This window comes from Chanodichthys erythropterus, chromosome 21, assembly GCF_024489055.1.
Source record: "Chanodichthys erythropterus isolate Z2021 chromosome 21, ASM2448905v1, whole genome shotgun sequence".
NCBI lineage: Eukaryota > Metazoa > Chordata > Actinopteri > Cypriniformes > Xenocyprididae > Chanodichthys > Chanodichthys erythropterus.
Window position 1 is genome coordinate 829039 of NC_090241.1, and position 25190 is coordinate 854228.

At 42.2% G+C, this 25190-nt stretch overlaps 1 pseudogene; it reads right to left on the reverse strand.

Moving 5' to 3' along the window:
• Positions 1 to 25190, reverse strand: part of LOC137010535 (voltage-dependent T-type calcium channel subunit alpha-1I-like) — a 68082-nt pseudogene that overhangs the window by 14745 nt on the left and 28147 nt on the right.

Genomic DNA, 25190 nt, shown 5'->3' on the forward strand with positions numbered 1-25190 from the left:
ATAACACATTGAAATAGCAGTGACATTTTGAAGTAAAAAGACTGAAATAGGGTTTTCTTGTAAAACATATTCCAGTAATCTTTGCTTTATTTACAACTTCAAAAAAACATTTTTTTACAGTGCAAACTAAACGAAAATATAACACATTTTTTGTCTTTTATTTCATTTTAATACTGATATATGTATTTTTATATAATACGTTTTATTTAGCAGTTTTTCCAAACAAAACAAAGAACGTCCATCAGATCCACATTGTGTTTCAGTGTAAATTATTGTGAGATATTAACCCACAATTCTTGCAATTGCAAGTTGTGAATTGTCCGAATTGTGAGATTTCAACTTACGAGGTAAAAAGTCGCAATTCTGTGAAATAAAGTCAGAATTGTGATACATAAAATTGTAATTCTTCCTTTGTGAGTTATAAAGTGTGAATTGCAAAAAATTGCAAGAAAAAAGTTGCAATTCTGTGAAATAAAGTCAGAATTGTGATATATAAAGTCTTACTTTGTGAGTTATAAAGTCTGAATTACAAGATAAAAAGTCGCATTTCTGCGAAATAACAACCGAATTCTGATTTATAAAATCTTTATTCTAACTTTGTGAAGTCTGAATTGCAACATGTGTGACATTTTGTAGTAAAAAGACTGAAATAGGGTTTTCTTGTAAAACATATTCCAATAATCTTTGCTTTATTTATTTTTAATTTTTTGTCTTTTCTTTAATTTTAATACTGATATATATATATTTTTATATAATATGTTTTATTTAGCAGTTTTTCCAAACAAAACAAAGAACGTCCATCAGATCCACATTGTGTTTCAGTGTAAATCATTAAAAGAGCTTCTGAATGAACAGAAAACATACATTAAAAGTACATGAAACAACATTCTTATTGTCCAGTTAGAGTCCAAATTACATTCAATACCTACAGCAGAAGCTCCAGAGTTTCCCTCGCATTCATTTTTAATGATTTTAAAATTGATCTGTACTTTTCTTTATTTTATGCCAATCACGTTTGAATTCCCGCCGCGTGTGAAATGTGTTTGCGAGCTCACCGCGGGCGATACGCAGGACCCTCATGATGCGGATGATGGTGGGATTGATGGGAAGTGAAGCGTTTATCTCGATCTCCTCCAGAGTGATTCCCATCACAGACAACAGGACGATCGCCAGATCCAACTGGTTCCATCTGCGGAGAGACAGAATCATCCTCACGGCACGCTGAAGCAGCCACAGATGGAGTGTGGAGGATCTCAGTGCTTACCTGTCTTTAAAGAAGCGTCTGAAGCCGAACGCGACCAGCTTCAGCGTGGCCTCCACCACAAACGTGGAGCTGAAGAAGTAGTTGCAGTATTTCAGCGCCGTCTCCAACGACTGAGAGAAACAGAGAGAGAATCAGACATCATTATCTGGTGATGGCGGAAAACAGCTGCTACTAGTCCTCACAGTGATCATTCAAATGTACCAAATGATGCAGCAAGAAACCAACTCTGGGTCAGACATGTGTCATGTGACGGTGCTGCTCACCTGTGGTTGGCTGTAGTGCTCCAGGCTCATGGTGATCACATTGATGCAGATGATGAGGGTGATGAAGAGGTCCAGATAGTGACTGGTGCAGAACGAGTGAATCATCAGGCGAACGCGGCCGTACGAGGCGTAATACGGCAGCCGCTGGGCCTCTGCACACAGAGAGTGGTGATTTTTATTATTATCATCATTACTGCCACCTTTATTTCACCTTCATCTTTCCCGGCACTGACTTTTATGGAAGCTTGTTTACGCCACAAAATGAAAGATAAACTTTTTATCTCGTAATTCTGACTTTTTTCTAGCAATTGCATGTTTATATCTCACAATTTTGACTTTATTTCTTAAAATTGTGAGATATTAACTCGCAAGTTGTGAATTGTCCGAATTGTGAGATTTCAACTTATGAGATAAAAGTCGCAATTCTGTGAAATAGTCAGAATTGTGATATATAAATTGTAATTCTTTCTTTGTGAGTTATAAAGTGTGAATTGCGAGATAAAAAGTTGCAAATTCTGCAAAATAATGAACAAATTGCAATTTTATAAAATCGTAATTCTTACTTTGTGAGTTATAAAGTCTGAATTGCGAAAAATTGCAAGAAAAAAGTTGAAATTCTGTGAAATAAAGTCAGAATTGTGATATATAAAATCTTACTTTGTGAGTTATAAAGTCTGATTTACAAGATAAAAAGTCACATTTCTGTGAAATAACAACCAAATTCTGATTTATAAAATCTTTATTCTAACTTTGTGAGTTATAAAGTCCGAACTCACAATTTGACATTTTTCTCGCAATTGCAAGTTGTGAATTGTCCGAATTGTAAGATTTCAACTTGCAAGATAAAAATTCGCAAATCTGTGAAATAAAGTCAGAATTGTGACACATAAATTGTAATTCTTTCTTTGTGAGTTATAAAGTGTGAATTGCGAGATAAAAAGTTGCAAATTCTGCGAAATAATGAGCAAATTGCTATATATAAAACCGTAATTCTTACTTTGCAAGTTATAGTCTGAAATGTGAAAAATTGCAAGAAAAAAAGTCGCAATTCTGTGAAATAAAGTCAGAATTGAGATATATAAAATCTTCATTCTTTGTGAGTTATAAAGTCTGAACTCGCAATTTGACTTTTTTCTCACAATTGCAAGTTGTTAATTGTCCGAACTGTGAGATTTCAAGTTGCAAGATAAAAAGTCACATAAATTGTAATTCTTTGTTTGTGAGTTATAAAGTGCGAATTACAAGATAAAGAGTTGCAAATTCTGCAAAATAACGAACAAATTGCAATTCATATGAAACTGTAATTCTTACTTTGCGAATTAAGTCTGAATTACAAGATAAAAAGTCGCATTTCTGCGAAATAACAACCGAATTGCAATATATAAAATAATAATTCTTACTTTGTGAGTTATAAAGTCTGAATTACAAGATAAAACGTCAGAATTCTGTGAAATAACAACCGAATTCTGAATTATAAAACCGTAATTCTTACTTTGCGAGTTATAGTCTGAAATGCGAAAAATTGCAAGATAAAAAGTCAGAATTGTCAGATAAAAAGTTGCAGTTACCTTTTTTTATTTTTTTATTCCACGGTGGAAACAAGCTTCCACAGATTGTATGTGTGTTGATGCGTTGACAAGAATCAGACCAATAAACGCTGATATTTAACTGAGTGTGAGAGACGGATCGATGGATGGATGTAAATGAGGGCGGCCGCGAGATGATGGATGGAATGAGGAAGAGGAGACAATGAGGTCAGTGGTGATGAATGAGACCGAGGATCTGGAGAACAGAATAACGAGGAAGAACATAAGAGATAAACGAGAGACAGCACAGGAAGATGAATAATAATAACAGAAGAAAGAGAGATGAAGAAAAATGAAGAAGAGGAGAAATGGAGAGCAGCGGGTCGACTGTGAATAGATGAGAATCTAATGAGACTTTCACATCCGTTACAGATCTGAGGATCTTCCAGTACATCATTATAAAGCGAGAGCGTCTTACTGCGTCTCCTCTTCTCCAAGCGCTTCAGCCGCTTCTCCTCCCGCCGCCGCGCCTCCTCCACCTCCTGATGCTGACGGCACTTGTGGAAGTTCTCCACCACCACGCCGACAAACATGTTCAACACGAAGAAACTGACGATCAGCAGGAAGGAGATGAAGTAGAGCAGCATCCAGGGGTTGTGATTGATGACGGGCTGAACAGAGAGAATCACATTCATAATGAGACAAATTATTCTGCTGGAAATAAATGCTGGACTTTCTATTCATCAAAGAATCCTGAAGAATAAAATGTGTGACGGTTTCCACAAATATATGCACTGTTTTCAACACTGATAATAATCATAAATGTTTCTTGAGCATCAAATCATCATATCAGAATGATTTCTGAAGGATCATGTGACACTGAAGACTGGAGTAATGATGCTGAAAATGTGTGTGTGTGTGTGTGTGTGTGTGTGTTACCTGCTGGTCGATCCCGACAGCATCCAGCCCGTGGTACATGATATTTACCCATCCATCTTTAGACGCCAACACAAACAGTGACATCAGAGCCTGAAATGGAAAAACCACCGAACAAACAGTCACACAAACACACAGCAGGACGTCGACGGATTTCCTCCACAGGACTGAACTGATGGAACTCATTTCTAATGCTAACGAATAAATCTTTCCCAACAGACCGACCGTGAGACACGAGTCAGAGTCGATGATCAACCCGTAATCCTGAAGAGATCTCAGTGCCACATCAGGAATAAACATAATGACAAAACCGCTCAATATTTCAATCACACACTCCCATGATGCACTATGATGCTGTTCTCCACAATCTCAAACCATTTGTATTTTTTGTATTTTGTTAATATAAAATGTAGAGATACTATTTTAAACTTTACTTGTATTTTCTGGATATTTTTAGGTTGTTGTGGAGTGATGGAAACTGAAGTACATGTTTATAGTGTTTATGATTGCAAACATTTTATTTTAATTACCTGTACTTTACATTATTTCTGAATGTAATAATAAAATGTGACTCAATGAAACTTAAGTGTGTTTTTTGTTCTTTCAACAATGCGATGCAATTTTAACCCAGTGAGACTTATTTTCCAGAAAATACAGTAATCAGTAAATATTAGTCTATGTATATATATTACTGTTGTTTGTGAAGTTCATAAAATGTGCAGTCATGTGTCTTTGTCATTTTTGATTTTCAAACTATTTCTTTTTCTTTAAATGAAAGTCTGATTAGGGTTATTAAAAATTCCTTGAAATAAAATATAAAAAAAAAATTCAGCAAGTTTCCAAGGTAACATTTCTCATTTTTTGTTTAACTTGATGTACTAAAATACCTAAAACTTAAATAAGAATGAATAAAAAAAACTATATAAGCATTAAAAAAAAAAACATACAAAAATGACAAAAACATTAAAAATGAAAAAATAAAAACTAATTCAAAATACTAATAAAACTATAATAGTATCTCAGTAATACTATAACACAGGTTCAGATCTGGCTTCAGTTTATGGCATAAAACTCTTTATTGGAGAATATTTTGTAATGTCTGTGGAGAAAGAAAATGGGAAAAGAAAAGGTGCGTCCCAATTTGCGTACTTATGCACTATTCTATGACGTTTTAAGTATAAATAGTGCGAGTACTGCGTTCACACTGAAAGTTCCAAAAGGAAAAGTGCACTTTAAATACCCGGATAATGGAAAGAACGAAGTGTGGAATGTTGGACACTTCATGCACTCAATTGTCGCAGCTTTAGACAAAATAACCTTATACAATTCACGCACTACATGGATAAGTGCATAGTGCACAAGTGCATAGTGTATAGTGCGTCATTTGGGACGCAACTAAAGACTTCCGGAAGCCAGTGCAGCCAATTTAGCGATTTTGTCGCTAGATTCTGCGACAAATCCTACAACTTCTTGGACAAACCTTATCTAGATTCTGCAACTCTCCCACGGATCTATATTTATATTAATGACCAGTTTTAGCTACTTTCAACTGAAAGCAATCGGCAACACTGCTGGAAGCATCTGCACTCATGAAGAGACTGAATCTGACCCTCACCTGCCCCAGATTGTCAAAGTTGTACTTGTGATGAACCCAGCGGTAATTGGCAGACAGACAGTCGGATTTATTGGTGACGTTTTTCACATCCAAACCCACACAGTAATAGAACTTCCCTTTGAAGAGCTGTTGAGACACACACAGTGAGATCAGCGTCTGACGGAGCAGGACGAGAGATCAGCGATGACTGAACATGAGTGAGATGAACCTGAACTCCCAGGATGCCGAAGATGATGAAGAAAGCGCAGCAGATGAGGACGATGTTCCCGATGGGCTTCAGTGACGTGATCAGAGTCTCCACCACCAGCTTCAGACCCGGAGCTCGACTGATCACCCTGAGAAACATGAAGAACCCAGTCAGAACCAGACAAACCACCTCAGAGACTGAAGACGAGACCAGAGCTTGTTCATGCACTGCTCAGTTTTGACTTCTTTAGACAAGTGGAAAGAAAACATCTAAAAATGTGTTTATTTTATTGCACTTTATCTATTTGCGTCTGTAGATTTCAATCTCAATCCATCTCTTTAAAAGCTTGAGTCTGAAATCACTTCGGCAGCTTCACACACTCCAAACGTCACAGTTTTATTCTTATCCATATTCTGAAGGGTTGTTCAGATATCATCCGCCTGATTTATACAACATTTTACTCCTAAAAAATGTTTTCTGACAGTATTTATGGAGTGATAAAAAGAGAAATCCAGTGTAAAAAAAAAAAAAAAAAACTTTCAAGACAATCAAACTAGACTTTTGAATCCGTCTTTATCCAGTGTTCAGATTTCTGTGAAATGTATGCAAATTAGTGCATATTTAATACCTCATTTGGATGGTTAAACATATCTATTGAGAAAACAATTATAATACAAAACAACTATCCTAATGTTGTGTGATTAATCAGCTGGGGAACAGATGGTGGCTGCTAATAATAATGAGCACAGAATGAAGCTGCAGTCAGTCAGTGTTGGTCTGCGGGACTCTCTGGTCTGAAGGTTTAGGTTCGTGTGTGTAGTTGATCTAACGAATCAGTTGTCGTCACCTGAGTGGGCGTAACGTCCTCAGTAGGCGGAGCACCCGCAGCACGCCCAGGATCTTGGCTCCGCCCGCCATCGACACCACGATGTCAATCAGAGACACGAAGACGAGAAACCCGTCCAGAACGTTCCAGCTGCTGCGCAGATACGCTCGATCGCCCAGATACAGACCCTTAGACACCACCTGAGAGAGAGAAATCAGAGACAAACTCGTTTATTGAAACTCTAAACGACTGATCAGAGACAGAAGGGCTGGAGGAGATCGTGTGCGACAGGTTTATCAGATCATGTTCATCATTTAGAGTGTGTCTATCAAATATGACAGTAGGATTCATAGGCTTAAAAACAACCATGTACAGTGTTAATGCTTGATTTTGAGGCTGACATTTGTGTAATCTGACTACATTCTAGATGAATTTGTGCTGAAACATCAGAGTTTGATGGACACACAAAGTTTGACATTGTGAACTAAAAATACGGGAGAGATTTCTCCATAAAAAGTCATAAATCTATTATTATATTGGACCTCTGCATGATTGTATGATGTTTTATTGTATTTTTGCCCCTGTCAAGAACAGAGAGGTGAACACCAGAGCAGCGCTGATACTGACTCTTCTGAGAGAGGAAGAACCTTCTGTTCTGACAGTCTTTACCGCGGTACGCTCTGACAGGTACAGAGAGGGGGGGGGGGGGGGGGGCTGCGTTTGAAGCGGATTCACCTGCAGGACAGGGACAGGATCCTGGCGCTTCAGAGGAGGGTTTGTGTGCTCGTCTGAACGACTGACACCAGCAGCCTGTGACTCTATGATACTGTTTAACTGTCCTTTAAACTGAAAACTCTTTACTCGAGTGTTTACCCAGCATGCACTGTGTTTCTAATGATCTAAATGAGCTGAATAATCAGTGTGAGCAGACACTATGATGGGGTGTGTGTGTTCATAGAGCAGACTGAACATTCCCATTCAAACAGTCAGACTGTAGAATCAGCTCTGTGTCGCTGACCTTCATCAGTCAGAAGCACTCAACTCACTGTCTGAGAGAAATGAGACACGCTTACCTGTGCAGATCACACAACCATGATGAAACAGTGTTGTGAATGGTTGCCATGGCATTGCTGCATTGTTGCTAAGGTGCTCTGAGTGGTTGCTGGGAAACTAATAAGCCACACTATGGTGTACTGGGCCATTTTGCGATTGGTTAAGTGTATTGGTTGGTTGCTAGGGTGTTGCTAAATCATTACTAGGGTGTTTTGTATTGTGTATAAATGGTTAGGGGGTGTTATGGTTGATTGCTAAGTGGTTGCTAGGGTGTTGTTAAGTCATTACTAGGGTGTTTTTTATTGTTGAGACAGTTGTGGGGTGTTCTTGTTGGTTGCTAAGTGGTTGCTAGGGTGTTGATAAGTCGTTACTATGGTGATTTTTTATTGTTGAAACAGTTGTGGGGTGTTCTTGTTGGTTGCTAAGTGGTTGCTTAGGTGTTGATAAATTGTTACTAGGGTGTTTTTTATTGTTGAAACAGTTGTGGGGTGTTCTTGTTGGTTGCTAAGTGGTTGCTAAGGTGTTGATAAATTGTTACTAGGGTGTTTTTTATTGTTGAGACAGTTGTGGGGTGTTCTTGTTGGTTGCTAAGTGGTTGCTAAGGTGTTTATAAGTTGTTACTAGGGTGTTTTTTATTGTTGAGACAGTTGTGGGGTGTTCTTGTTGGTTGCTAAGTGGTTGCTAGGGTGTTGATAAGTCGTTACTATGGTGATTTTTTATTGTTGAAACAGTTGTGGGGTGTTCTTGTTGGTTGCTAAGTGGTTGCTAAGGTGTTGATAAATTGTTACTAGCGTGTTTTTTATTGTTGAGACAGTTGTGGGGTGTTCTTGTTGGTTGCTAAGTGGTCGCTAGGGTGTTGATAAGTCATTACTAGGGTGTTTTTTATTGTTGAGACAGTTGTGGTGTGTTCTTGATGGTTTCTATGATGTTGATAAGTTGTTACTAGGGTGTTTTTATTGTTGAGACAGTTGTGGGGTGTTCTTGATGGTTGCTATTATGTTGATAAGTTGTTACAAAGGTGTTTTTATTGTTGAGACAGCTGTGGGGTGTTCTTGTTGGTTGCTAAGTGGTTGCTAAGGTGTTGATAAATTGTTACTAGGGTGTTTTTTATTGTTGAGACAGTTGTGGGGTGTTCTTGTTGGTTGCTAAGTGGTCGCTAGGGTGTTGATAAATCATTACTAGGGTGTTTTTTATTGTTGAGACAGTTGTGGGTTTTTCTTGTTGGTTGCTAGGATGTTGATAAGTTGTTACTAAGGTGTTTTTTATTGTTAAAACAGTTGTGGGGTGTTCTTGTTGGTTGCCAAGTGGTTGCTAGGGTGTTGATAAGTCGTTACTATGGTGATTTTTTATTGTTAAAACAGTTGTGGGGTGTTCTTGTTGGTTGCTAAGTGGTTGCTAGGGTGTTGATAAGTTGTTACTAGGGTGTTTTTTATTGTTGAGACAGTTGTGGGGTGTTCTTGTTTGTTGCCAAGTGGTTGCTAGGGTGTTGATAAGTCGTTACTATGGTGTTTTTTTTATTGTTATAACAGTTGTGGGGTGTTCTTGTTGTTTGCTAAGTGGTTGCTAAGGTGTTGATAAATTGTAACTAGGGTGTTTGTTATTGTTGAGACAGTTGTGGGGTGTTCTTGTTGGTTGCCAAGTGGTCGCTAGGATGTTGATAAGTCGTTACTAGGGTGATTTTAATTGTTGAAACAGTTGTGGGGTGTTCTTGTTGGTTGCTAAGTGGTTGCTAAGGTGTTGATAAGTCTTTACTAGGGTGTTTTTTATTTATGTTCTAGTGGTCATTAGGGTGTAGATAGTTTGTATTATATTCTTGCAGTTCTGTAATAAAATAAAGTGATCAGACTCTGAAGTATTGCACTCACACACACACATACAGCAGGCTTGTGCACTCTCCTTTAACGGAATATGCGTTGGAATATCATGACACCATTTGTCTTTGTTTCACAATACTCAATGAATAATTGTAAACTGAGGTTGGTATCTTCAGAAGAAGTTTCTGTGCTGAATTCATATCAATAATTCACAAGAATCCCGTGTTATGAGCACAGACATTGATACAGGCTGCAGAAGTGTGATAAAGCCCAATAAACTGTGTTTCTGGTGTTCAGCATACCTCAGTAACACACACATGAAGTGCTCAGGTGAAACGTTACCTTGACAGTCATCTCGGCCACAAAGATGGCAGTGAAAACATAGTTGGAGATGGTGAGGAAGACTCGCTCCTGACGGGAGAAGAGAGAGAAACAGTGAGACACGGCAGTGTGAAGTAATGATACAGCGGCAGCAGAATGTCAGGCTAAGAATGAGATGTGTGACTTTTACACCGTGGTAAGATATCTTGTGATTATCACGCTGGAAATGTCACAGCAGTCCTGCTGAAGTTCACTGATTCAACACAGCTGAGGCTGTACAGGACTAGTCATGATACTGACTGATATCTAGACAAATGATCCGCATCAACTAATAATCACATTGTTTTAGCTGATAAGCAGGGTTAGTTTCGTATTACTATTCCAAAATCTATAAATCGTTACTGATAGTGTTGTCAAAAATATAGATATTTCAATATGTTTTGATACTGAAACATCTGAAACGGTTCCAATAATCCTTTTCTGCAGTATTGATACACCGATACTGGCTGCATTATCTCACTCTCTTCTCTTCTTCTGATAGTGAAATGACACACACCTGCCTCCTGTCACTCACTCGCCTCATTCGCCCTGGCTGAATAGTGCTTGTTTCACTCATTTGCACAGGTTTTACACCAAAAGCGTGCGCACCACTGATTTAAATAAGAGGCGAGCACATAAAGCCGCCTCTCAAACATCTCGAGGGTATCATATTTACTTATTTTTAGTGGCTTATTGTGCTTAAACGGTCAAATACATACAAAATTATGCAAAAATACCCGTCTTGCCGAGTATTCAGATAAACACAGTCAGTTTTGGAAAGTAAATAGTTGAGAGAAAACACATGTTGTGGAACAGTATATTGGATCTGTGCATAAACTCTTAAAGTGACAGCAGCCTAATAAACCTGCTGCTGTCTGTCATGGTACTCAGAGAACAAAAGACAAAATGACTCGCTGATCTTGACTCAATAACTTTTGTATCTTTAATTGTAGGCATTAATTTCAGTTATTTAAATAAAGCCTCCTTGTGCTGTGGGTAAGCTATTGCAACAAAATTACCCAAATTGCCATAAAATCATGAGATAAGAAATGGAAATTCCAGTGTCGTAACAATGCATAAACATTTTCAGTTTAATATTTTTAATAAATATTGAGGAAACGTTGCATAAAAAGCATTTGTTTTATTTTCAGTCTCATTTGTACCCAGTTAGGATATGACGCTCAGATCTGAGCAGATCATTCAGGTGGAATTAAACCTGCCGTTTCTCCTGTATGAAGCTCCATCGAGAACAAAGGATGATGTGACAGTGTTCATGCGGAGCTGCAAATCACCGTGTCACTACTGCTGACTCACGCTGTGAGGAGTGTGTGAATGTGAGTGATGAAACGTACCAGACTGCCCTGATGGATTCTGGGTCTCTCCAGAGCCACTGTGATGCAGTTGAGGAAGATGAAGGCAAGAACCACGTAGTCAAAGAGCTTATGAGCGATGATAGTCTGACACATCAGACGAAACCTGCAGACAGACAGAGAAAGGCTTGACACTGCAGCTCAGAACTGCTGGTTATCAAAAGTAAAGTCACCTTTAATTTTAATTTCAGTTAGTTAGTTCTGACTCCACCAGTTCTTCAAAAAGAATCTGCTATTGGCTATGATCTGCTCATATGAGCATTAAGCTGAACACATGCTGTGAATCACTCTCAGTGTAACGTCTCTGAAGACCTTCACATGTGAGATCTGTCATGTGTTGCAGCATGAGTCGAGCTCCAGCGCAGTGAAGGACATACGAGTCTCTTCCTGCCGTCAGCAGGACTCTGATCAGATCTGTGCGTCTCATTTAAACTGTGATCCGGACTGCTGACTGTGATGAGGTTCACCTGCACTTACCTACCCTGATGGGTCAATATAACCCCCTACTAGACCAGACTAGATGAAACCAGATGCTTCAGAGCTCAGCAGAGCAGCAGGACGGGAGAGCTGGTGTTTACAGTGATCTCTGAAAGTGTTTAGATGCGACACACAGCTTTTCTAAACTTATTAAATTGAGTTTTGAAACCAGAAGGCTGTAGAGATTTTCTCGTTTTGGTATTTTTGATGCAAAATCTCATTGTTCTGACCATGTTAAACTGTAGGACAGCAGATAATAAACTGAAACATGTTGCTTGAAAATTTCCAGCAGATGATTTTACAATGGTTTGACTTTTGAATATAGAGCTTTTTAGACTAATAATCAAGAGTAATCATGAACCATGATCACACACTTAAGTGCTTTTGTGTGTGAGTCCCTTTAAATGCAAATGAGCTCCGCTTTCCAGAAGAGGGCGGAGCTTTAACAGCTCAACAACAACAAAGCTGGAGAATCTCACGCAGCCAAAATGAGGAAAGTGTTCAGCCTTACATTGTTCAAACCGGAGTCGACACTGATGGAGAGACTCAGGAAGAAGTTACAACTTTTAGACGTTTCTGAATGGTTAGTGGATAAATTGATGTAGTTGCTGTGGAGTTGATCAACTCATCCACTAGCATGTGCCGTCATGTTCATCTTTTGTGTTGAATCGATCCTCGTTTGTGAAGCAGTCCGGCGTAAAATGACGGCATGAACAACACTCTACTACAACAACTCTTCCTCTTCTCTAAAGCAGCCCAACATGGCCCCGCCCCCTTTGTTGTGTGTTATCGGGGGCGGGGTTTATGTAAATTTTAGGGTTTGTGATGTCACCAACCCAGGAAGAAGCTTGTTGTAGTTCCTACCAGCTGTTTGTTGTAGTCCTTAAAAAGTGGCTTCTGTAAAAAAACATATGTACTGTGTACTTTTAAGTCTTTGTGAAATTTTTAAGGAGTAATAGGTATTATTTGTAATATGTAACTGAGTAAAAGTACAAGTATTCAGTATTCAGTATACAGATTCCCCAAAATAATCCTTCAGTACAGTAGTGGAGTACTATTACTCACAAACATTCAGTCAATCAAACTGATTGAACAGATTTGAACAGAACGAGAGTCTTGCAGTAATACATACTTGTTCTGGGGGGAAAATAAGTAAATGGACCAATCCTCTCTCTTCTCACACCAGTCTGGACGATAAACCTCCATCATCTTCTGGATACGGAAACACAGGCTCTGCGTCACACACACACACACACACGACTCTGGTTATCTGAGATTAAGGAAACTCTTTCCAATTTACTTTGAATAACAGTTTCATTTTCCCTGGGAGACATTTCCAATAAACTGAGTATAATATGAGGATTAATACATCCGTATGACATCCATATTCATGCGAGCGGACAGCTGCTGTGGCCCAGCAGAGTTTGGCTATTGTGTTTGCTGTCACTGTTCATAATGAGGTTCTTCATGTTGTTTATCCTCCACACACGTCTGCTGTATTTCACTTATGAGACGTTTATTAAAAGCTAAAATGAACCGAGTTTCTCCTCAGTCCTCTTTCAGATTTGATGAGTCCCGCTCACCACTGAATCGCTCTTTTGAACAGCTCTAATGATACGCTCAAACTGATTCACAAAGCATTTTTAAATCACTTCACTGAGAGAAAGGCAGTGCTCAAGAACTTTTAATACTGAGAGATGGTCAGGCTCAGAGAGAATGTGAGGACTTTATTCCACTCGTTATGTGCTGCTTTTCAGGGACAATCGTCTGAGTTTAGCATAATGGATTCAACAGCAGAGCTGAGAGAACTGCATCCCTCCATCCATCTGTCCATTTTCTATTTATCTGTCTGTCTGCCTATCAATGCATCAGTTTATCCATCTGACTGTCTCTCTGTCCATCCATCCATCCATCCATCCATCCATCCATCCATCCAGCTGTCCAAACATCCAAACATCCAAAAATCCATCCATCCATCCATCCATCCATCCATCCATCCATCCATCCATCCATCCATCCATCCATCTATTCATCCATCCATCCAGCTGTCCAAACATCCAAACATCCATCCATCCATCCATCCATCCATCCATCCATCCATCCATCCATCCATCCATCCATCCATCCATCCATCCAAATATCCAGACATCCAAACATCCATCCATCCACCTGTCCAAACATCCATTCATCCAAACATCCAAACATCCAGACATCCAAATATTCAGACATCCAAACATCCATCCATCCATCCATCCATCCATCCATCCATCCATCCATCCATCCATCCATCCATCCATCCACATGTCCAAACATCCATCCATCCAAACATCCAAATATCCAGACATCCAAATATTCAGACATCCCTCCATCCATCCATCCACCTGTCCAAACATCCATCCCTCCATCCATCCATCCATCCATCCACCCACATGTCCAAACATCCATCCATCCATCCAAATATCTAGACATCCAAACATCCATCCTCCACCTGTCCAAACATCCATCCATCCATACATCCATCCATCCACTGAGAGATGGTCAGGCTCAGACAGAATGTGAGGACTTTATTCCACTCATTATGTGCTGCTTCTCAGGGACAATCGTCTGAGTTTAGCATAATGGATTCAACAGCAGAGCTAAGTGAAATGCATCCCTCCATCCATCTGTCCATTTTCTATTTATCTGTCTGTCTGCCTATCAATCCATCAGTTTATCCATCTGACTGTCTCTCTGTCCATCCATCCATCCATCTAAACATCCATCCATCTAAACATCCATCCAAACATCCATCCATCCATCCATCCAAATATCCAAACATCCATCCATCCATCCATCCATCCATCCATCCATCCATCCATCCATCCATCCATCCATCCATCCATCCATCCATCCATTCATCCAAATATCCAGACATCCAAACATCCATCAATACACTTGTCCAAACATCCATCCATCCATCCATCCATCCATCCATCCATCCATCCATCCATCCATCCATCCATCCATCCATCCATCCATCCATCCAACCATCCATCCGTCACTTCAAACATCCATCCATCCAAATATCCAGACATTCAAACATCTATCCATCCATCCATCCAAACATCCATCCAAACATCCATCCATCCAAATATCCAGACATTCAAACATCCATCATCCATACATCCAAACATCCATCCACCTGTCCAAACATCCATCCATCCATCCATCCATCCATCCATCCATCCATCCATCCATCCATCCATCCATCCATCCATCCATCCATCCAAACATCCAGACATCCATCCATCCAAACATCCAGACATCCATCCATCCATCCATCCAAACATATAATATAATAAACATTTTGCAGCTGTTATCACAGGATGGTGTTCTGCACTCACATATTCTGTGTCTTCCTCCAGGTTTTTCTTGTCTTTGCGTGCGTTGAGCTGGGGATAAACCTCTCCCAGCAGTGGCCCCTGAGGGCCCGGGCCCTTCCCATTACAGTCCTGGTGTTCTGCAGACACACTCTTCTTCCTGACCAGAGTGGGGCGCTGCAGGATCTCAGGCAGCTCCAGTGAGACAGCGCGGCGGTCTCTGCGCGACAGGAAGGGTGGGTGGGGCAGGAGAGACTCATGTTCCGCGGGGTGCGAGTGAACACTGCGGACCCGTAAACTGCCCCCGATGCCCCCTCCGGCCCTCAGGCCACTGGCAGAACGGCCCGCACTGTTCCAGCTACACCTGCGGCTCCAGGACGGCTGAGCGGGAGGACGCCCCCAGTGGTGATAATTGGAACTGCGGCTGTGGCGCTACAGAGAGAGTAAAGAAACTGATTCATTTTTTTATCTGAAAAAATGAAGAAACATTTGATTCCTAATGACATCTGTCTGTCTATCAATACATCCATCCATCTATCCGTCAACCCACCCATCATCCATCCATCCATCCATCCATCCATCCATCCATCCATCCATCCATCCATCCATCTGTCAATCAATACATCCATCCATCCATCCATCCATCCATCCATCTATCCCTCAATCCATCCAACCATCCATCCATCCATCCCTCAATCCATCCAACCAACCATCCATCCATCATCCATCCATCCATCCATCCATCCATCCATCCATCTGTCAATCAATACATCCATCCATCTATCCATCCCTCAATCCATCCATCCATCCATCCATCCATCCATCCATCCATCCATCCATCCATCCATCAATCAATACATCCATCCATCTATCCGTCAACCCACCCACCCATCCATCCATCCATCCATCTGTCAATCAATACATCCATCCATACATCTATCCCTCAATCCATCCAACCATCCATCCATCCATCCGTCAATCAATACATCCATCCATCTATCCGTCAACCCACCCATCCATCCATCCATCCATCCATCCATCCATCCATCCATCCATCCATCCATCTATCTGTCAATCAATACATCCATCCATACATCTATCCCTCAATCCATCCAACCATCCATCCATCCATCCGTCAATCAATACATCCATCCATCTATCCGTCAACCCACCCATCCATCCATCCATCCATCCATCCATCCATCCATCTATCTGTCAATCAATACATCCATCCATCCATCCATACATCTATCCCTCAATCCATCCATCCATCTGTCAATCAATCCATCCAACCATCCATCCATCTATCCGTCAATCAATACATCCATCCATCTATCTATCCCTCAGTCCATCCATCCGTCAATCAATCCATCCATCCATCCATCTATCCATCCATCCATCCATCCGTCAATCAATCCATCCATCCATCCATCCGTCAATCAATACATCCATCCATCTATCCGTCAACCCACCCATCCATCCATCCATCCATCCATCCATCCATCCATCCATCCATCCATCCATCCATCCATCCATCTTTCAATCAATACATCCATCCATCCATCCATCCATCAGCCCACCCATCCACCCATCCATCCACCCATCCATCCATCAATCCATCCACCTATCTATCGGTCTATTTATACATCTTATTTTATCTGTCTCTGTCTCTATTCATCTATTTATTCGCCTGTCTATCCACCTGTCCATCCATCTGTTTCTATCCATCTGTCTTTCCGTTTTCTATCAGTCTATCTGTCTATCTATTTGTCTTTCAGTTTAACTATCTGTCAATCTAGAAAAGTGGGTGTGGCGCTACAGAGAGGGAGGGGAAGGAATCTGAAGAAACCTTTGAATCCTGACGACACAAGCCCTTTAAACACTGAAGATGAGTTAACTTTACGCAGTCGTGTGCGTGTGGTAATTGCAGTCGGCGTGTTTCTGATCTTGCTGACTGCATTCGCTCATTTTTAGCAGCATGAGCGGTAAAAGCAGTTGCCATAGAAACTTGTGTTCTCCACCGTTAATCTCTCGTGTTGACCTCACACAGAAAGTTCGGCTCATGCCACATCAGGTGATGTGCAGCATCAGCATTCACATCCGACCGTCATTACAGTGAGGGTTTCAACACGTTTGGTGACTGGACATCATTAAGATGAGTGAATCACGTAGAGTGAAACATTTTAATTGAACGCATGCATCTGTGTGAAGTGTGCTATCATTTTCTGTCTGGGCTTTTACAGTGTTTTACCGTGCTCTGCAATTTCCCAGAGACTCTTTCCCACCACAATCTTCTGACGGCACGTGACTTCAAGAACAACAGCTCAACACACTATATTTAACTCAAGCGGCTCGCTCGCCCGTCTCTCTCTCCATACACATGGCTGCCTCAATTAAAAGAGGGGTTGCTATGGAAACCCCAAAAGCCTTGGCTGAGCGTCCGTCGCACATTATCAAGAGATTTTTGGTCTCTCGCAAACACACACACGAGTCTCTGGTTGAGGGATTTTCTAATTCCAAACATTAATCTGCACTAATGTTTCCTTGACTCATTACATCCACAGACACACACACACACACACACACACACACACACACACACACACACATGACAAATGATCATCCAACATCAGTTACAGACATGATGACATTGATTTATTTTTGGACTGACTAGAGATGAGGATCTCCTGCCCAGGCAGATTGTCCTCCTCCGGTGGTTTTCCTCAGAGAAGCTGGCCCTGGGCTTCTCCTCGGCCAGCGGCTCCAGCTCCAGATGCCCGTTAGGAGTGAGAGAGGGCAGCTTCGGATCTGGAGGAAAGAAACGGCAGTCAGCCAAACACACACTGTGGATGTACTAATGTCCCGCTCATGAGTCCCTGTTGAGCTTCTCGCCCTTTATAGCCACAGAAATTGGAGGAATTTTAGTACATAGAAAGTGCTGGAAAATCCCACAGGATTAACCAATAATGTTTAACATCTCAAGGAACAACATCACTAGCCGAGAAGATGCATGTGTGATGTTTCCTGGAGACAAAAATATTTTCTAAAAAAACACTAAACTGCGGATCGGATTGGCTTTACATCATTTTTAGCACAGTGCGCCCAGGTTTATGAGTCCAAATCACCATCGCATACATAATACATCAAGACCTTCTAACCATCTTAATGTCTAAAGCCACACAAAATCCAGTGTTTATCAGTGTTTCCTGGACTTCATCTACACAAAAGTACAACCTCTTGAACAGATTCCTTGCAATATATTTAAACATTGCATTGAACTAAATATATACTGTAAAAATAATTTTTTTAAATTACCATAGTGTTTTACAAGAAAATACTATTTCAGTCTTTCTACTTCAAAATGTCATGTTTAATTCAATTACGTGTTACTTGTTACTTGTTGTTCTTTGTGAAATCAATTTTGGAAGTAAAATAGTTCCAAAGTAAATCCTTTTTTTTTTTCAGTGTAGCTGTTCGGTTTAATATTGAGATTGATCATACCGGAGACCGTGAGCGAGTCTTTGTGCTGTTGGCTTCCATTAGAGGAAGATCCCTCATCATCATCAGAGTACGAGCGACTGGCATCACCCTGAAACACGGACAGATTTCAGACCTTCATTATGAAGTTTTTATAACCCAGAGTCCCAAAGCCAATCTATAACTGGTTCTGAAGCACCTAATGGGCAACCGTGATCTGTTAAAAAAACTTGGTAACATTTTACAATAAGGTCTCACATTAGTTAATGCATTCATTAAAATGAATTGACAATAAGCAATATATTCTTACAGCACTTATTAATCTTAATGTTTTAACCGTTCTGATGCAACACTGTTCAGAATCAATGTGCAGTTCAAGGAATCAAACTGAATCAGAGAGTCTAATCAGCGAAGCATTGAACGGGTTGAAATGACTCACCTCAGCCTGAAAGCCCTCCACCAGAATGGCCACCAGCAGGTTGAACAGCACATAGTTCCCGAACGTCATCAGAGCCACAAAATACAGAGCGGCCAGAGGAGACGTGGAGGCCATGCCGTTATACAGGACCACATTCCAGTCCTCCTGGGTCAGGATCTACACACATACACATGTGTGTGTGTGTGTGTGTGTGTGAGATTTATGAGGACAAAAATGTGTATAATAACATGGGTATTACACTGGGATTATGATGTAAACATGAAATATGAGGACATTTCATAAGTCCTCATATTTAAAATAGCTTTAAAACACACTAAACAATGTTTTATTAAAAATGTAAAAATGCAGAATGTTTTCTGTGATGGGTAGGATGTGTAGGGGTAGTGTAGGGGGAGAGAATGTAACTATGGAATGTCCCCACAATTCACAAAAACAAACGTGTTGTTACGGATGCTGGTGTAGAGATGAGGCTGATACGGATTTCCACAATCAAACAATACTTTAATGAACACAAAGGCAGAGTACATCCAACATACGGTAACATAAACAGAGAACGGAAAAGGAGTGAAGGGAGTGAGTGCAATATATGGGGAGTGCTGACAATAGAGTCCAGGTGTAGGTGATGAGTGACGATGAGGAGCTGACGAGGGAAGTGAGTGCAGGTGTGGAGAACAGGAGGATACTGGGAAATGGAGTCCAGGGAAACAAGGGATCTGTAACAGTACCTCCCCCTCCCGGTAGGCGCGTCCTCGCGCCGTAGATGTAACAACCGGGAGGGGGGCGGGCGCCCTGGAGACCTCAAACCGGAGCAGGGGGAGGAGTAGACTGGAGTGGAGGTCTCCAGGGCAGGTCCAAAACCCATGGTGGGTCAGGAGCCGTGGGCAGCCATGGGGGGTCAGGAGCCGTGGGCAGCCATGGCGGGTCAGGAGCCGTGGGCAGCCATGGCGGGTCAGGGGCTGAAGGCAGCCATGGCGGGTCAGGTGCAGCGGGCAGACATGCAGCGGGAAGACATGGCGGGTCAGGTGCAGCGGGCAGACATGGCGGGTCAGGTGCAGCAGGCCGCCATGGCGGGTCAGGGACCGAAGGCTTCATGCCGTAGTGCCCAGGCGGCGCTGAAGGACCGGCGGGAGATGGCGGAAGCGCAGCCGGTGCTCCAGAAGGCCGCAGTGTAAGACAGACGACATACAACAAAGTGAACACTGGGGAGAGTGAGGAGGCCAACTGGAGCTGAGGGACGGAGTGACGGAGCGAAGACGGAGGAGTGCAGTCCAGAAGTGAGGGCAGGCCGACGAAGGAACAAGGTGTGAACGGGGGCAGGATGGAGACTGGTGACACTGGTGGACTGCTGGACAACGGTGGAGCAGAGGGAGGTTGGAGCCGGGGTGAAGGTAATCGCCCAGAGGTCCGAGGTGGAGATCTGGGCGAGGGGGCTTGAGGTGAAGGTTCAGTGCTGAGACATATGGACGGAGGCGGGAGAGGGAGGCAGGGAGGGGAAACAGTCTTTGGGCTGGAGGTTTCAAAAACACAGTTCATAGGAGCAGTTGGTTCGGCGGCGGCGGCGGCTGGAGCGGCTGGCTCGGCGGCGGCGGCTGGAGCGGCTGGCTCGGCGGCGGCGGCTGGAGCAGTTGGTTCGGCGGCGGCGGCGGCTGGAGCGGCTGGCTCGGCGGCGGCGGCTGGAGCGGCTGGCTCGGCGGCGGCGGCTGGAGCTGAGGGCTCGTAGGCGTCGGAGACTGGAGAACTTTGCTCGGCGGCGGAGACTGGAGAACTTTGCTCGGCGTCGGAGACTGGAGAACTTTGCTCGGCGGCGGAGACTGGAGAACTTTGCTCGGCGGCGGAGACTGGAGAACTTTGCTCGGCGGCGGAGACTGGAGAACTTTGCTCGGCGGCGGAGACTGGAGAACTTTGCTCGGCGGCGGAGACTGGAGAACTTTGCTCGGCGGCGGAGACTGGAGAACTTTGCTCGGCGGCGGAGACTGGAGAACTTTGCTCGGCGGCGGAGACTGGAGAACTTTGCTCGGCGGCGGAGACTGGAGAACTTTGCTCGGCGGCGGAGACTGGAGAACTTGGCTCGGCGGAGACTGGAGAACTTGGCTCGGAGGAGACTGGAGAACTTGGCTCGGAGGAGACTGGAGAACTTGGCTCGGAGGAGACTGGGGTTGAGGGCCATTTCATCCCCTCAAATACAATTAAAATCCCCACAGGCACTGGAGCTGGCTCTGTGGGGACTGGAGCTGGCTCTGGAGATACTGGAGCTGGCTCTGGAGATACTGGAGCGGGCTCTGGAGATACTGGAGCGGGCTCTGGAGATACTGGAGCGGGCTCTGGAGATACTGGAGCGGGCTCTGGAGATACTGGAGCGGGCTCTGGAGACACTGGAGCGGGCTCTGGAGATACTGGAGCGGGCTCTGGAGATACTGGAACGGGCTCTGGAGACACTGAAGAGGCTTGCTTCCTCCTCCTCCGCTTACGGGACCCAGTTGAGGATTGTGGGTCCCGTGTGGGGCAGGCAGGGAGTTCGCTGGAAAGGTGTGCGGAGGAAGCCGGAGGTTGACTAACTGGCCCGGCCAACCGTGTTTCTGGATGGACCGGACGACAACACTGATCCTGAACCTCTTCTACCAAGAATTTGGAGCCATTCAACCACAAAATTAAATTGATAGTATCGCTTAAGGAGAAACAAAAAACAGGTTCATCAAAACGGATAGTGTCGTCATCCAATCCATCCAAAAACAGGGAGATCAACTGAGCGTCGGGCCAGTTAGACAAGTAAGCAAGCTCAACGAACTCCTCCACATACCTCTCCAGCGAACGTCCTACCTGCAGGAGCCCGATAATGCATTCGCTGGATGTTAGGGTGAGAGGCGATGGAGGAGCTGGATCCAGGGAGCTGGGGAAAGTCTCCATTTTTTTTTTTCTCTGTGGAAATCCCAAGTTTTGGTCCGTTCTTCTGTTACGGAAGCTGGTGTAGAGATGAGGCTGATACGGATTTCCACAATCAAACAATACTTTAATGAACACAAAGGCAGAGTACATCCAACATACGGTAACATAAACAGAGAACGGAAAAGGAGTGAAGGGAGTGAGTGCAATATATGGGGAGTGCTGACAATAGAGTCCAGGTGTAGGTGATGAGTGACGATGAGGAGCTGACGAGGGAAGTGAGTGCAGGTGTGGAGAACAGGAGGATACTGGGAAATGGAGTCCAGGGAAACAAGGGATCTGTAACACGTGTGTGTGTGTGTGTGTGTGTGTGTGTGTGTGTGTGTGTGTGTGGCATCTCTCTCTTTACCTGAAAAACAGTGACGATCGCCCACAGCAGAGAGTCAAAGTTCTTCCTGTCTGGGACTGTGTCTCCAGCGTCGGTCTTCAAACTGAACTTACAGCCGAAAATATGCATCCCCAGAATACTGCAGACACAGAAAGAGAGAGAGAGATATTAAAAAAAAAATCTTTCAAGTAACTAGACAGTAACAGTGAATGTTCACAGATATTTGTACTGGAAAACAAGATAAAATCACTGAGGAAAAACAACATTTTCAAACCTCTTCACTCCCGTTTACATGCAATTATTTTCATTATTCTGATTATTTGCTAAGAATTGTAGTTATTTTTATTGCATTATTCACAAATGCACAGCAAAAATGATGGACTCAAATACAGTCTGTGTGGACACTGTTTTAATTAATTTTAATTAAATTTAAACATTTCTATTAATGTTTTTGATTTTTTTGGTAACGCACCTAAAAGTGTCTTCATTTCAATGTTTTCATCCATCAATATACTACATTATATTCATGTCATGCAACGTTGTCAACCTGGGGCCTGTTCTTCGTACGTTGCTAACTCGGTTAGCTGGATTTGACTGATGACGATTTGGCATGATCTTGGATTGTTCATTGTTCACATTTCATCAGGGCAATAATTAAGAAGTTCCAATCAACTAAAGAGGTTACAAATTTGCCTGGAAGAGGACGTGTGTCTAAATCGTCCTAATGCATGGTGAGGAGAAAAGTTTGAGTGGCCAAAGTCTCTCCAAGGATCACAGCTGGAGAATTGCAGAGATTAATTGAGTCTTGGGTCTCAGAAAACCTAAAAAAAAGATCAAACAGCACCTACATTACCACAAGTTGTTCGGGAGGGTTTCAAGAAAAATCCTCCTTGCTCATCCAGAAACAATCTCCAGTATATTCAGTGTCAGACACGACTGGAACTTAAAATGGGACCGGCTTCTACGGTCAGATGAAACTAAAAAAATAGCTTTTTGGCAGCAAACCCACCAGATGGGTTTGGGGCAAACATGGTTAAAAAGTACCCCATGTCCACGGTTAAATATACTGCTGGATCTTTAATGTTGTGGGCCCATTTTTCTGCTGGAGATCTTGTTCAGATTCATGGTATCATGGATTCTATCAAACACCAACAGATAAAAAACAAAACCTGACTGCTTCTGCTAGAAATCTTATAATGGGCCGTGGTGGGATCTTCCATCAGGACAATGATCCATAACAAACATCAAAACCAACACAAAAATGTGTCACTGAGCCCAAAATGAAGCTTCTGCCATGACCATCCCAGTCCCCCGACCTGAACCCTAAAGAAAATGAGTGGAGTGAACTGAAGAGAAGAAGCACCAACATGGAGCTGGAATCTGAAGGATCTGGAGAAATTCTGCATGAAGGAATGGTCTCTGATCTCTTGTCAGGTGTTCTCCAAACTCATCAGGCATTATAGAAGAAGAGAGAGCTGTTTTCTTGGCAAAAGGAGGTTGCAATAATTGGTGCCAATAATTGTGGCCAATGTGAACTAGTGAAAAACATTTAATTTTATAATATGAGGGTTAGGTTTAGGGTTCCCCCCACTTTCAACTGTTTTACTTACTTTTATGATTTGTTTTTAATGAAAGATCAAAAAGATAAACAATGCAAAATAATTTTCACAGCCACCCTTGCTCATATTTACTATATTGATATTTTAATCCAATCCACAAATTCGTTTGAAGAACCAAATAAGCCAGAGATCAGTTATCACGATTAGAAGATCTAGCACTGTCAAATCATCTCAGAAGTATTTAGCGAGGTATGAAGAACGGACCCATGAACTCAGTTTTTTCAGGACTGACTAGCAACCCAGCTGGACTGCTCTACCTAACCAGAGTCTTCTAACAATCCAATAACTGTGAACCATTTCCACACTCCACTCTCAAAAAAACTTGAAAAACAAGTAATAAAACTCCAAATCCAAACCAGAATTTGATCCCGGACGAGCCCCCAATTTATGTTACAACCTGGCTCAAGGTCACAACACACTTCACAAAATGGGTTTCAATAAAGAAAATATAAGTTTACTTAAAGTTAAACAAATAATGTCTAGGGTCAAAATATTAAAGAATAATAAAAAGAGCAATACATCAAAAAATCAAACAACAGTTGAAAATGGGGTTTGTGGAACCCACTCTTCAAACAAGGACACAAAACAAAGATGAGAGAGAGTGAGCCAAAATCCAACAACAGTCCCACCCATCAAGGAGGAGCCTCTGTCCCTGTAATCTCACAACAAAAGAGAAAAAAGAAAAAAGGGGCAGGGCTGTAACAAAACCAAAACCTGATGCCTTTTTTACTGCTATATTTACGAATCTATGCATGAAAAAGTCATCCGTGTTCGTCACAAACACATGCATACTTCAGTCAGAGTGGAATTAAAGTCTTTAGATGCTTGTTTATTTTGATTGAAGTTGGCAAACTCACTAATTTTACTATGATTATGGTTGCTGATTATAAGCTTGATTGCATCAATTTGATCAAAGTATTGTGTTTAAATGAAGTAAAGTTTAAAATTGCCCATAATGCCCATAATGCAATCTCATAATGTAAGCGTAGTCAATGACGTCTCTTGTTGCAAGTCTCAAAATGCCCTTCAAGAGGGAAACACACACACATACACACCTGAAGATGAAGATGAAGAGCATCAGCAGCATGCAGAATGTGGCCACATTGTCCATAGTCTTCATCAGAACCACCAGCTGTCTGCGCAGTGCCGGCATGAACCGAACCAGCTTCAAAACCCGCAGCAACCGGAACGTCCGGAGCACCGACAGGCCGCCGTCAGACTGACCGACAATCTCACACACACTGCACACACATAGAGAGAGAGGGAGAGAGAGAGAGAAAGAGAGAGAGATGGAACTTATTGTGATGCTTGTGTTTTGGTTCAAGCATTTCTATTCT